Below are 14,285 nucleotides of genomic sequence, written 5' to 3'. Positions count from 1 at the left end.
GAGACTCCGCCTCAACAGAGGTGGGCCATCATCGCCAAAGCAGTTCTAACTACACCCATATAAACAGGACTGCAGGGAAGTTGACTCGGCAGCGGGGCGGAGGCCACAGCAGCTCAGCAAAGCTTCTATAGGCCAACAGTGACTAGGCTGCCTCCTTGCTCGGCTGGGCAGGTCTGAAGGAAAACAAAAAAAAAGAAGGTGGCAGCATAATGGAAACTCATAAATAAAGCCCTAAATCCCCGGGACAGAGCACCTGGGAACAAAAAGCAGTTTACGAGTTCTGCTGCAGCAGACCTAAAAGTACCTGCCCAACAGCTCTGAATGAACAAACAACAGAGCTCACAGCTCACCATTTGAGCTCCTTTAAAGAAGAGACCGTCTCCTCAAGCAGCTCCCTGACCCCTATATATCCAAAAAGACACCTCATAAAAGAGAGATCAGATTGACACTAGGCGGGTATCCGTCTCGGACAAAGATAGAAGAAGAAGAAAACTGGAAACAACCCTTGCTGTTCAGCAGCTGCTGCAGGTGAACCCCAGGCAAGCAGGGCCTGGAGTGAACCTCAGCAGACCTACAGCAGAGGGGCCAGACTGTCAGAAGGAAAACCAAGAAACAGAAATAACCTCATCATCAACAAACAGAACGTCAATCTGAAAGATTTGAGACACAATCTGAAAGCCAGCAACTACAAAGTCGACCGGTGGATAAATCCTTAAAGATGGGAAGAAACCAGTGCAAAAAGGATGAAAACACCCGAAATCAGAACAATTCTCCTCCTAAAAGGGATCACAACTCCTCACCAGCAAGGGAACAAGGTTGGATGGAGAACGAGTGTGATGAAATGACAGAATCAGACTTCAGAAGGTGGGTAGTAAGAAACTTCCATGAACTTAAAGAACATGTTCTAACCAAATGCAAAGAAATTAAGAACCTTGAAAAAAGATTGAACAAAATGCTAACGAGAATGGACAAAATAGAAAGGAATATAAGTGAATTGATGGAGCTGAAAAACGCAACACGAGAACTTCGTGAAGCATGCACAAGTATCAACAGCCGAATTGACCAAGCAGAAGAAAGGATATCAGAGGTTGAAGATCAACTCAATGAAATAAAACGAGAAGGCAAGAATAGAGAAAAAAGGTAAAAAGGAATGAACAAAGTCTCCAAGAAATGTGGGACTATGTGAAAAGACCTAATCTATGTTTGATAGGTGTACCTGAATGTGACGAAAAGAATGAACCCAAGCTGGAAAATACTCTTCAGTATATTATCCAGGAAAACTTCCCCAACCTAGCAAGGCAGGCAAACATTCAAGTCCAGGAAATACAGAGAACACCACAAAGATATTCGTCAGGAAGAGCAACCCCAAGGCACATAATTATCAGATTCACCAGGGTCGAAATGAAGGAGAAAATACTAAGGGCAGCCAGAGAGAAAGGTCAGGTTACCCATAAAGGGAAGCCCATCAGACTCACAGCAGATCTCTCAGCAGAAACCCTACAAGCCAGAAGAGAGTGGGGGCTAATATTCAACATCCTTAAATAAAAGAACTTTCAACCCAGAATCTCCTATCCAGCCAAACTAAGCTTCATAAGTGAAGGAAAAATAAAATCCTTTGGGAACATGCGAGTACTCAGAGATTTCGTCACCACCAGGCCAGCTTTACAAGAGCTCCTGAAAGAAGCTGTACACATATAAACGAAAAACCAGTACCAGCCACTCCAAAAACATGACAAATGATAAAGAGAATCAACACAATGAGGAATCTGCACCAACTAAAGGGCAAAACAGCCAGCTAGCACCAAAATGGCAGTATCAGGTTGACACATAAAAATATTAAACCTAAATGTAAATGGACTAAATGCCCCAATCAAAAGACACAGACTGGCAAAGTGGATAAAAAGCCAAAACCCATCTATGTGCTGTATCCAGGAAACCCATCTCACGTACAAGGATACACAGAGGCTCAAAATAAAGCGATGGAGGAAGATTTACCAAGCAAATGGAGAGCAAAAAAAAGCAGGAGTTGCAATTCTCATCACTGAAAAATTAGACTTTAAAGCAACAAAGATCAAAAGAGACAAAGAAGTACATTACATAATGGTAAAAGGATCAACGCAACAAGAACAGCTAACGATCCTAAATATATATGCACCCAATACATGAGCACCCAGATACATTAGGCAAGTTCTTAATGACTTACAAAGAGACTTAGACTCCCACACAATAATAGTGGGAGACTTTAACAGCCCATTGTCAATATTAGACACATCAACCAGACAGAAAATTAACAAGGATATCCAGGACCTCAACTCAGACCTGGAACAAGCAAACCTAATAGACATTTACAAAACTTTCCACCCCAAATCCACAGAATATACATTCTTCGCAGCACCACATTACACCTACTTTAAAATTAACCACATAACTGGGAGTAAATCACTCCTCTGCAAATGCAGAAGAATGGAAATCATAACACAGTCTTTCAGACCACAGGGCAATCAAGTTAGAACTCAGAATCCAAAAACGAGCCCAGACCGCACAGTTTCATGAAAACTGAACAACTTGCTCTTGAATGTTGACTGAATAAACAATGAAACGAAGACAGAAATAATGATGTTCTTCGATACCAACGAGAATGAAGATACAACATACCAGAACCTCTGGGACACATTTAAAGCAGTGCTAGAGGAAAATATATAGCAATAAGTGCCCAAATGAGAAGCAAGGAGAGATCAAAAATTGACACCCTATCGTCAAAACTGAAAGAGCTAGAGGAGCAAGATCAAAAAAACGCAAATTCTAGCAGAAGACAGGAAATAGCTAAGATCAGAGCAGAACTGAAGGAGATAGAGACACAAAAAACCCTTCAAAAAATCAATAAATCTAGGACCTGGTTTTTTGAAAACATCAACAAAATAGACAGACTACTAGCCAGATTAATAAAAAAGAAAAGAGAGAATAACCAAATTGATGCAATAAAAAACGGTACAGGCGATGTCACCATAGATTCCACAGAAATTCAAACCATCAACAGAGATTACTACAAACAACTCTATGCATATAAACTAGTAAACCTGGAAGAAATGGATACATTCCTGGACACTTGCCTCCTCCCAAGCCCAAACCAGGAAGAAGCCGAAACCCTGAACAGACCCATAACAAGGTCTGAAGTTGAGGCAGCAATTAAGAGCTTACCACTCAAAAAAAGCCCAGGTCCAGATGGGTTCACAGCTGAATTCTACCAGACATACAAAGAGGAGCTGGTACCATTCCTTCTGAAACTATTCCAAACAATAGAAAAAGAGGAAATTCTTCCCAAATCATTTCATGAGACCAACATCATCCTGATTCCAAAATCCTGCAGAGACTCAACAAGAAAAGAAAACTTCAGACCAATATCCATGATGAACATAGATGCAAAAATCTTCAATAAAATACTGACAAGCTGATTGCAACAGCATATCAAAAAGCTTATCCACCATGATCAAGTAGACTTCATCCCGGGGATGCAAGGCTGGTTCAACATACGCAAGTCTATAAACGTAATTCACCACATAAACAGAACCAAAGACAAAAACCACATGATTATCTCAATTGATGAAGAGAAGGCCTTTGACAAAATCCAACAGCCCTTTATGCTAAAAACCCTCAACAAGCTAGGTTTTGACGGAACGTATCTCAAAATAATAAAAGCTATTTATGAAAAACCAACAGCCAAAATCATACTGAATGGACAAAAACTGGAAGCATTCCCATTGAAATGTGGCAACAGACAAGGATGCCCTCTCTCATCACTCCTATTCAATATAGTACGCGAAGTTCTAGCCAGAGCAATCAGGCAAGAAAAAGAAATAAAAGGCATTCAAATAGGAAAGGAGGAAGTCAAATTGTCTCTATTTGCAGATCACATGATTGTATATCTACAAGACCCCATCGTCTAAGCCCCAAATCTCCTGAAACTGATAAGCAACTTCAGCAAAGTCTCAGGATACAAAATCGATGTGCAAAAATCACATGCATTCCTATACACCAATAACAGACTTAAAGAGAGCCAAATCAAGAACAAACTTCCATTCACAATCGCCACAAAGAGAATAAAATACCTAGGAATGCAACTAACAAGGAACGTAAAGGACCTCTTCAAGGAGAACTACAAGCCACTGCTCAACGAAATAAGAGAGGACACAAACAGAAGGAGAAACATTCCATGTTCATGGTTAGGAAGAATCAATATCTTGAAAATGGCCATACTGCCCAAAGTAACTTACAGATTCAATGCTATCCCCATCACGCTACCAATGACCTTCTTCACATAACTGGAAAAAATCACCTTAAACTTCATATGGAACCAAAAGAGAGCCCACATAGCCAAGTCAATTCTAAGCAAAAAGAACAAAGCAGGAGGCATCACACTAGTGGACTTCAAACTATACTACAAGGATACAGTAATCAAAACAGCATGATACTGGTACCAAAACAGAGATATAGACCAATGGAACAGAACAGAGGTCTCGGAGGCAACACAACATATCTACAACCATCTGATCTTTGACAAACCAGACAAAAACAAGCAATGGGGAAAGGATTCCCTGTTCAATAAATGGTGCTGGGAAAGCTGGCTAGCCATGTGCAGAAAGCAGAAACTGGACCCCTTCCTGACACCTTACACGAAAATTAACTCCAGATGGACTAAAGGCTTAAACATGAGACCTAACACCATAAAACCCTAGAAGAAAATCTAGGCAAAACCATTCAGGACATAGGTGTAGGTAAGGACTTCATGACCAAAACACCAAAAGCATTGGCAACAAAAGCCAAAATAGACGAGTGGGACCTAATCAAACTCCACAGCTTCTGCACAGCAAAAGAAACAGTCATTAGAGTGAATCAGCAACCAACAGAATGGGAAAAAATTTTTGCAGTTTACCAATCTGACAAAGGACTGATATCCAGAATTTACAAAGAATTAAAAGAGATTTACAAGAAAAAAACAAACAAGCCCATTCAAAAGTGGGCAAAGGATATGAACAGACACTTTACAAAAGAAGACATACATGAGGACAACAAACATAGGAAAAAATGCTCATCATCACTGGTCATCAGAGAAATGCAAATCAAAACAACATGGAGATTCCATCTCGCACCAGTTAGAATGGCGATCATTAAAAAATCTGGAGACAACAGATGCTGGAGAGGATGCGGAGAAATAGGAATACTTTTGCACTGTTAGTGGGAGTGTAAATTAGTTCAACCATTGTGGAAGACAGTGTGGCGATTCCTCAAGGACCTAGAAATAGAAATTCCATTTGACCCAGCAATCCCATTACTGGGCATATATCCAAAGGATTACAAATCGTTCTACCATAAGGACACGTGCACACGAATGTTCATTGCAGCACAGTTTACAATAGCAAAGACCTGGAACCAACCCAAATGCCCATCGATGATGGACTGGATAGGGAAAATGCGGCACATGTATACCATGGAATATTATGCAGCCATCAAAAATGATGAGTTTGTGTCCTTTGTAGGGACATGGATGAACCTGGAAACCATCATTCTCAGCAAACTGACAGAAGAGCAGAAGATCAAACACCACATGTTCTCACTCATAGGCAGGTGTTGAACAATGAGAACACATGGACACTGGGAGGGGAGCACTACGCACCGGGGTCAGTTGGGGGTAATAGGGGAGGGTTGGTTGGGGGTGGGGAGTAGGGGAGAGATAGCAAGCGGAGAGATGCCAGATGTAGGTGATGGGGAGGAAGGCAGCAAACCACACTGTCACGTGTGTACCTATGCAACAATCTTGCATGTTCTTCACATGTGCCCCAAAACCTAAAATGCAATAAAATTAAATAAATGAAAAAAAAAGAAAGATGTTTTTGAAACTGCTCTGCTTTGTGTCCTTTCACCTAGGAGAAATATATCTAACTTGTTGGGCAAGACGCTTGTTGCCTTACCTTGCCTTGACTTGCTTTACCATAGTGCCCATGGTGCCTTACATTTACTTGACTTGCTTTACCGTTGTGTCCGTGGTGTCTTACATTGCCTTTACTTGCCTTACCATGGTGCCAGGGTGCCTTCACTTGCCTTGCCTTGCCTTCCCATGAGTTACAGGGTGGCTTGTGTTGCCTTGCCTTGACTTGCCACACCATAGTTCCCATGGTCCCTTGCAATGCCTTGCCTTACTTAACATATTGCCCATGATGCCTAGCCTTACGATGCCTTGCATTACCATGGTTCCCATTGTGCCTTGCCTTGCTTTGCCTTACAATGTTGTCCATAATTCATTGCCATGCCTTTCCTTGCCTTGTCATGTTTTACCATGGCGTCCATGGTGACTAGAAATGCTAGCATTGCCTTATCATGGCACCCATAGTGCCTTTCCTTGCCTTTCCTTACCATGGTGTCCACGATGCCTTGCCTTGCCTTACCATGGTGCCTTGCCTTTCCTTGCTTTGCTTTCCCTTGCAGTACCATGGTGCCTGTGTTTCCTTGCCTGGCATTTTCTTGCCTTACCATGGTACCATGGTGCCTTTCCTTGCCTTGCTTTCTTTTGCCTTACCATGGAACACATGATGCCTTCCCTTGCCTTGCTTTGCCTTGTCTTGTCATGCGTTGCCTTACCAAAGTATCCATGGCACATTGGCATGCCATGCCTTGCCTTCCCCTACCCTTGTGCCCATGGTACCTTGCTTTGCCTTGCTTGGCCATAGTTTGGTGTCCATGGTGCAGTGTCTTGCCTTTCCTTGACTTACCTATGGTGCCTATGGTGCCTTGCCTTGCCTAGCCTGACCATTGTGCCCATGATGCCTTTCCTTTCCTTGCCTTGCCTTGCCTTGCCTTGCCTTGCCTTACCATTGTGCCTTGCTTTGCCTTGCCTTGCACTGTCTTTCCTTACCAGGGTACCCGCAGTGCCTTGACGTGCCTTGCCTTGCCTTACCATGGTGCCCATGGTGCATTGCCTTTCCTTGCTTACCTTACCTTGCTTTTCGATGGTGCCAGAAGAAACTGGACCCCTTCCTGACACCTTACACTAAAATTAACTCCAGATGGATTAAAGACTTATAAAAAGACCCAACACCATAAAAACCCTCGAAGAAAATCTAGGCAAAACCATTCAGGACATAGGTGTAGGCAAGGACTTCATGACCAAGACACCAAAAGCATTGGCAACAAAAGCCAAAATAGACAAATGGGGCCTAATCAATCTTCACAGCTTCTGCACAGAAAAAGAAACAGTCATTAGAGTGAATCAGCAACCAACAGAATGGGAAAAAAATTTTACAGTTTACCCATCTGACAAAGGGCTGATATCCAGAATTTACAAAGAACTAAAACAGATTTACAAGAAAAAAACAAACAAGCCCATTCAAAAGTGGGCAAAGGATATGAACAGACACTTTACAAAAGAAGACATACATGAGGACAACAAACATAGGAAAAAATGCTCATCACCACTGGTCATCAGATAAGTGCAAATCAAAACTTCATTGAGATACCATCTCATGCCAGTTCAAATGGCGATCATTAAAAAATCCAGAGACAACAGTTGCTGGAGAGGATGTGGAGAAATAGGAACCCTTTTACACTGTTGGTGGGAGTGTAAATTAGTTCAACCATTGTGGAAGACAGTGTGGCGATTTCTCAAGGACCTAGAAATAGAAATTCCATTTGACCTAGCATTTCCATTGCTAGGTATATATCCAAAGGATTATAAGTCTTTCTACTATAAGGACACATGCACACGAATGTTCATTGCAGCATTGTTTACAATAGCAAAGACCTGGAACCAAACCAAATGACCATTGATGATAGACTGGACAGGGAGAATGTGGCAAATACACCATGGAATACTATGCAGCCATAAAAAATGATGAGTTCATGTCCTTTGTAGGGACATGGATGAACCTGGAAACCATCATTCTCAGCAAGCTGACACGAGAGCAGAAAATCAAACACCACATGTTCTTACTCATGGGGGGTGTTGAACAATGAGAACACAGACACAGGGAGGGGAGCACTACACACTGGGGTCTGTTGGGGGGAAATAGGGGAGGGACGGGGGGTGGGAAGTTTGGGAGAGATAGCATGGGGAGAAATGCCTTATATAGGTGATGGGGAACAAGGCAGCAAATCACACTGCCACATGTGTACCTATGCAACAATCTTGCATGTTCTTCATATGTACCCCAAACCTAAAATACAATAAAAATAAATTTTAAAAAAAAGAAACACATTTCCTACAGAAGCTAGATTTGGACATTCCTGATGGAAATTGGGTATATGATGTAATGAGAAATATCTCACCTTAAAAACTAAAAGGAAGCTATCTGGGAGAATGCTTGTCAATGTGTGCATTCAACTTACAGAGTTAAACTGTTGTATGTATTCAGCAGTTTAAAAATGCTTTCAGCGGAGTATCTCCAAACTGACATTTCCTGCAAAATCCCATCCTATACAAAATAGCTGTAAAACTTCCTGTAAAACAGAGAAGAAACATATCTTCTGGGTGTGTGTTCATTCAACTAAGGGAGTTAAAATTATGTTTGATTCAGCAGGTTAGAAACATATTTCCTACAGAAGCTAAATTTGGACATTCCAGATGGAAAGTGGATATATGCTGTAATGAGAAATATCTCACCTTATAAACAAAAAGGAAAGTATCTTGGGGAATGATTCTCAATGTGTGCATTCAACTTACAGAATTACACTGATGTATGTATGTGGCAGCTTGAAAATGCTTTCTATTTAGAATCTCAAAACTGACATTTCCACCATAATACCATCTCATATGAAATAGCAGTAAGACTGCCAAAAAAACACAGAAGAATCATATCTGTGATACTGCTATGGTGTGTCTTCCTTCAACTAATGGAGTTGAATTTATGTTTTGATTCAGCAGATTACAAACGCGTTTTCTACAAACGCTAAGTTTGGACTTTCCAGACCTAAACTGGGCATATGCTGTAATGAGAAATATCTCACTTTAAAAACTAAAAGGAAGCTATCTGGGAGAATGCTTGTCAATATCTGCATTCAACTTACAGAGTTACACTGAAGTGTGCATGCAGCAGTTTGAAAACTACTTTCTCTGAAGAATCTATAAAATGCCATTTATAGCAAAATCCCGTGTTCTAGGAAATAGCAGTAAGATTGCCTGCCAAACACAGAATAAACATATCTGTGAAACTACTATGCTGTGTGTTCATTCAACTAAGAGTGATGAACCTATGTTTTGATTCAGTAGGATAGAAACACATTTCCTAGAGGAGCTAGATTTGGACATTCCAGACAGAAAGTGGGTATATGATTTAATAAGAAATATCTCACCTTAAAAACCAAAAGGAAGTTATCTGGGAGAATGATTGTCAATGTGTGCACTCAACTTACAGAGTTAAACTGTTGTGTGTATTCAGCAGTGTGAAAACGCTTTCTGCAGAGAATCTCAAAACTGACATTTCCAAAAAATCCCATCTTATGGAAAATAGGAGTAAGACATCCAATAGAACACAGAAGAAACGCATTTATAAAACTGCTATGATATGTGTTCTTTCAAGTAAGAGAGTTGAATCTATGTTTTGATTCAGCAAGTGAGAAACACATTTCATACAGACCTAGTTTAGGACATTCCAGAGAGAATGTGGGTATATGCTGTAATGAGAAATATCTCACTTTAAAATCTAAAATGGAGCTATCTGGCAGAATGATTGTCAATGTGTGCACTCAACTTACAGACTTAAATTGATGTGTATGCAGCAGCCTGAAAACGCTGGGAAATGGCTATGGTGAGTCTTCCTTCAACTCAGGGAGTTGAACCTATTTTTTTATTCAGCAGGTTTGAACCAGATTTCCTACTAGATTTGGACATTCCAGATGGAGCTAGATTTGGACATTCCAGATGGAAAGTCAGTATATGTTGTAATGAGAAATATCTCACCTTAAAAACTAAAAGGAAGATATCTGGCAGAATGATTGTCAGTGTGTGCATTCAACTTACAGAGTTAAATTGCTGTGTGTCTTCAACAGTTTGAAAATGGTTTTGGGGGAGAATTTCAAAGCTGACATTTCCATCAAAATCCTGTCTGTAGGAAATAGCAGTAAGACAGACAATAAAACACAGGGAAAACGTATCTGTGAAACTTCTAGGGTGGGTGTTCATTCAACTAAGGGAGCTGAATCTATGTTTTGATTCAGCAGCTTAGAAACCCATTTCCTATAGATGCTAAATTTGGACATTCCAGACATAAACTGGGCACATGCTGTAATGAGAAATATCCCACCTTAAAAACTATAAGGAAGTTATCTGGGAGAATGCTTGTCAATATGTGCACTCAACTTACAGAAGTACACTGATGTGTGTATGCAGCAGTTTGAAAACGCTTTCTGTGGAGAAACTGAAAACTGACATTTCCAGCAATATTGCGTGTTATACGAAAAAGTGGTAAGACTGCCTGCAAAACACAGAAGAAATGTATCTGTGAAACTGCCCTGGTGTGTGTTTGTTCAACTACTAGAGTTGAATCTATGTTTTGATACAGCAGGTTTAAACAGATTTTCTACAGGAGCTAAATTTGTACATTCCAGACAGAAAGTCGGTATATGCTATAATGTGAAATATCTCACCTTAAAAACTAAAAGGAAGCTATTGGGAGAATAATTGACAATGTGTGCATATAACTTACAGAGTTAAACTGATGTGTGTATGCAGCAGCTTGAAAATGCTTTCTGCAGAGAATCTCAAAACTGAAATTTCCAGCAAAATCATGTGTTATACCAAATAGCAGTAAGACTGCCAAGAAAACACAAAAGGAACGTATCTCTGAAACTGCTATTTGTGTTTTTTCGTTCAACTAAGACAGTTGAATCTATGTTTTGATTCCATAGTTTAGAAACACATTTTCCAGAAAAGCTAGATTAGGACATTCCAGAGAGAATGTGGGTATGTGCTGTAATGAGAAATATTTCACAGTAAAAACTAAAACGGAGCTATATAGGAGAATGATTGTCAATGTATGCACTCAACGTACACAGTCAAACAGATGTGTATGCAGCAGCCTGAAAAGGCTTTCTATGGAGAATTTCAAAACATATTTTCAGCAAAATCCTATCTTATACAAAATAGCAGTAACAATGCCAGCAAAAGACAGAAGTAACATGTCTGTGAAACTGCTATGGTGTGTCTTCCTTCAACTCAGGGAGTTGAATTTATGTTTTGATACAGCAGGTTAGAAACACATTTCTTACAGAAGCTAGATTTGGACATTCCAGACAGAAAGTGTGTATATGCTGTAATCAGAAATATCTCACCTTTAAAACTAAAAGGAGGTTATCTGGGAGAATGCTTGTCAATGTGTACATTCAACTTACAGAGTTAAATTGTAGTGTGTATTCAGCAGTTTGAAAATGATTTCTTTGGAGAACCTCCAAATTCTCATTTCCAGCAAAATCCCATCTTATACGAAATAGCAGTAAGACTGCCCAGAAAACACAGAAGAAACATATCTGTGAAACTGCTATGGTGTTTTTTCCTTCAACTAAGAGAGTTGAAACTATGTTTTAATTCAGCAGGTTAGAAACTCATTTCCTACACAAGCTAGATTTGGACATCCCAGATGGAAATTGGGTATATGCTGTAATGAGAAATATCTCACATTAAAAACCAAAAGGAAGCTATCTGGGAGAATGCTTGTCAATGTGTGCATTCAACTTACAGAGTTAAACTGTTGTGTGTATTCAGCAGTTTGAAAAGGCTTTTGGCAGAGAATCTCAAAACTGACATTTCCAGGAAAATCCCGTCTTATACGAAATAGCAGTAAGATAGAAAATAAAACACAGAAGAAACGTATCTGTGAAACTGCTAGTGTGAGTATTCATTCAACTAAAGGAGTTTAAATTATATTTTGATTCAGCAGGTTAGAAACAAATTTCCTACTGAAGCTAGATTTGGACATTCCAGACAGAATGTGCATATATACTGTAATGAGAAATATCTCATCTTATAAACTAAAATGAAGCTATCTTGGAGAATGATTGTCAATGTGTGCATTCAACTTACAGAATTAAACTGATGTGTGTGTGCAGCAGCTTGAAAACGCTTTCTATTTAGAATCTCAAAACTCATATTTCCACCATGCTCCCATCTTATACTAAATAGCAATAAGACTGCCAGGAAAACGCAGAAGAAACGTATCTGTAAAACTGCTATGGTGGGTCTTCCTTCAACTAAGAGAGTTGAATCTATATTTTGATTCAGCATGTTAGAAACACATTTCCTAAAGAAGCTAGATTTGGACATTTCAGATGGAAAGTCGGCATACGCTGTAATGAGAAATATCTCACATTAAAAACTAAAAGGAAGCTATCTGGGAGAATACTTGTCAATATCTGCATTCAATTTACAGAGTTACACTGATGTGTGTATACAGCAGTTTGAAAATCCTTTCTGTGGAGAATTTGAAAACTGACATTTGAGCAAAATCCTGTGTTATACTAAACAGCAGGGAGCCTGTCTACAAAACACAGAAGAAACGTATGTGTGAAACTGCCATGCTGTGTGTTCATTGAACTACGGCAGTTGAATCTATGTTTTGATTCAGCAGGTTAGAAACACATTTCCTGCTTGCTCATCTGGCCCTGGAGGAGACGCAGGCAGCTGACATTGTCTTCTCTGCACCACTGTTTCTGCAGTCTCCAGAGCCTTCTTTTTCCTGTGCAAAATGGCAGCTCTTAAGGAAAAACTGATTGCACCAGTTGCAGAAGAAGAGGCAACAGTCCCAAACAATAAGATCACTGTAGTGGGTGTTGGACAAGTTGGTATGGCGTGTGCTATCAGCATTCTGGGAAAGTCTCTGGCTGATGAACTTGCTCTTGTGGATGTTTTGGAAGATAAACTTAAAGGAGAAATGATGGATCTGCAGCATGGGAGCTTATTTCTTCAGACACCCAAAAGTGTGGCAGATAAAGATTATTCCGTGACTGCCAATTCTAAGATTGTAGTGGTAACTGCAGGAGTCTGTCAGCAAGAGGGGGAGAGTCATCCCAATCTGGTGCAGAGAAATGTTAATATCTTCAAATTCATCATTCCTCAGATCATCAAGTACAGTCCTGATTGCATCATAGTTGTGGTTTCCAACCCAGTGGGCATTCTTACATATGTTACCTGGAAACTGAGTGGATTACCCAAACACCGTGTGATTGGAAGTGGGTGTAATCTGGATTTTGCAAGATTTTGCTACCTTATGGCTGAAAAAGTTGGCATTCATCCCAGCAGGTGCCATGAAAGGATTTTGGGGGAACATGGAGACTCAAGTGTGGCTGTGTGGAGTGGTGTGAATGTGGCAGGTGTTTCTCTTCAGAAATTTAATCCAGAAACAGGAACTGACAATGATAGTGAAAATTGGAAGGAAGTGCATAAGATGGTGGTTGAAAGTGCCTATGAAGTCATCAAGCTAAAAGGATATACCAACTGGGCTATTGATCTTATTGAGTCCATGTTGAAAAATCTATCCAGGAATCATCCTGTACCAATAATGGTAAAGGGGATGTATGGCACTGAGAATGAAGTCTTCCTGAGCCTTCCATGTATCCTCAATCCCCATGGATTAGCCAGTGTTATCAACCAGAAGCTCAAGGATGATGAGGTTTCTCAGCTCAAGAAAAGTGCAGATACCCTGTGAGACATCCAGAAGGACCTAAAAGACCTGTGACTACTGAGCCCTAGGTGGTAGAAGTTTAAAAACTACAATGTGATTAACTATGAGCCTTTAGTTTTCATCCATCGCAGTTAGCTCTGATCTTCTTCAATATGTGGTCAAAGCCTAGGCTTGTTTTAATGCTTGCAAGATGAGTTCTTGAACAAATAAAATTAACTATTGCAATGTGCTTCTAAAAAAAAAAAGGAAGAAAGAAACACATTTCCTACACAAGCTAGATTTGGACATCACAGACGGAAATTGGGTATATTCTGTAATGAGAAATATCTCACCTTAAAAAGAAAAAGGAAGCTATCTCGGAGAATGATTGTCAATGTGTGCATTCAACTTACAGAGTTAAACTGATGTGTGTATGCAGCAGCTTGAAAACGGTTTCTATGGAGAATCTCAAAACTGACATTTCCAGCAAAATCCCATCTTATACAAAATAACAGTAAGACTGCCAGGAAAAGACAGAAGACATGTATCTTTTAAACTGTTACAGTGTGTCTTCCTTCAACTAAGGGAGTTGAATCTATGTTTTGATTCAGCAGGTTAGAAACACATTTTCTACCAAAGCTAGAT

General features: G+C 40.0%; 1 pseudogene across 1 annotated transcript; it reads left to right on the top strand.

Moving 5' to 3' along the window:
• The first annotated feature begins 12,632 nt into the window (after positions 1-12,632).
• On the top strand, positions 12,633-13,748 carry LOC116531368 (annotated as a pseudogene). The gene has a single exon (XR_004260389.1). The product of XR_004260389.1 is annotated as an L-lactate dehydrogenase B chain pseudogene (transcript).
• Positions 13,749-14,285: the final 537 nt, after the last annotated feature.

This window comes from Sapajus apella, unplaced genomic scaffold, assembly GCF_009761245.1.
Source record: "Sapajus apella isolate SASKATOON/1434 unplaced genomic scaffold, GSC_monkey_1.0 scaffold70, whole genome shotgun sequence".
Classification (NCBI taxonomy): domain Eukaryota; kingdom Metazoa; phylum Chordata; class Mammalia; order Primates; family Cebidae; genus Sapajus; species Sapajus apella.
The sequence above is the reverse complement of the archived record's forward strand: the minus strand, read 5'-3'. Positions and strand labels throughout refer to the sequence as shown.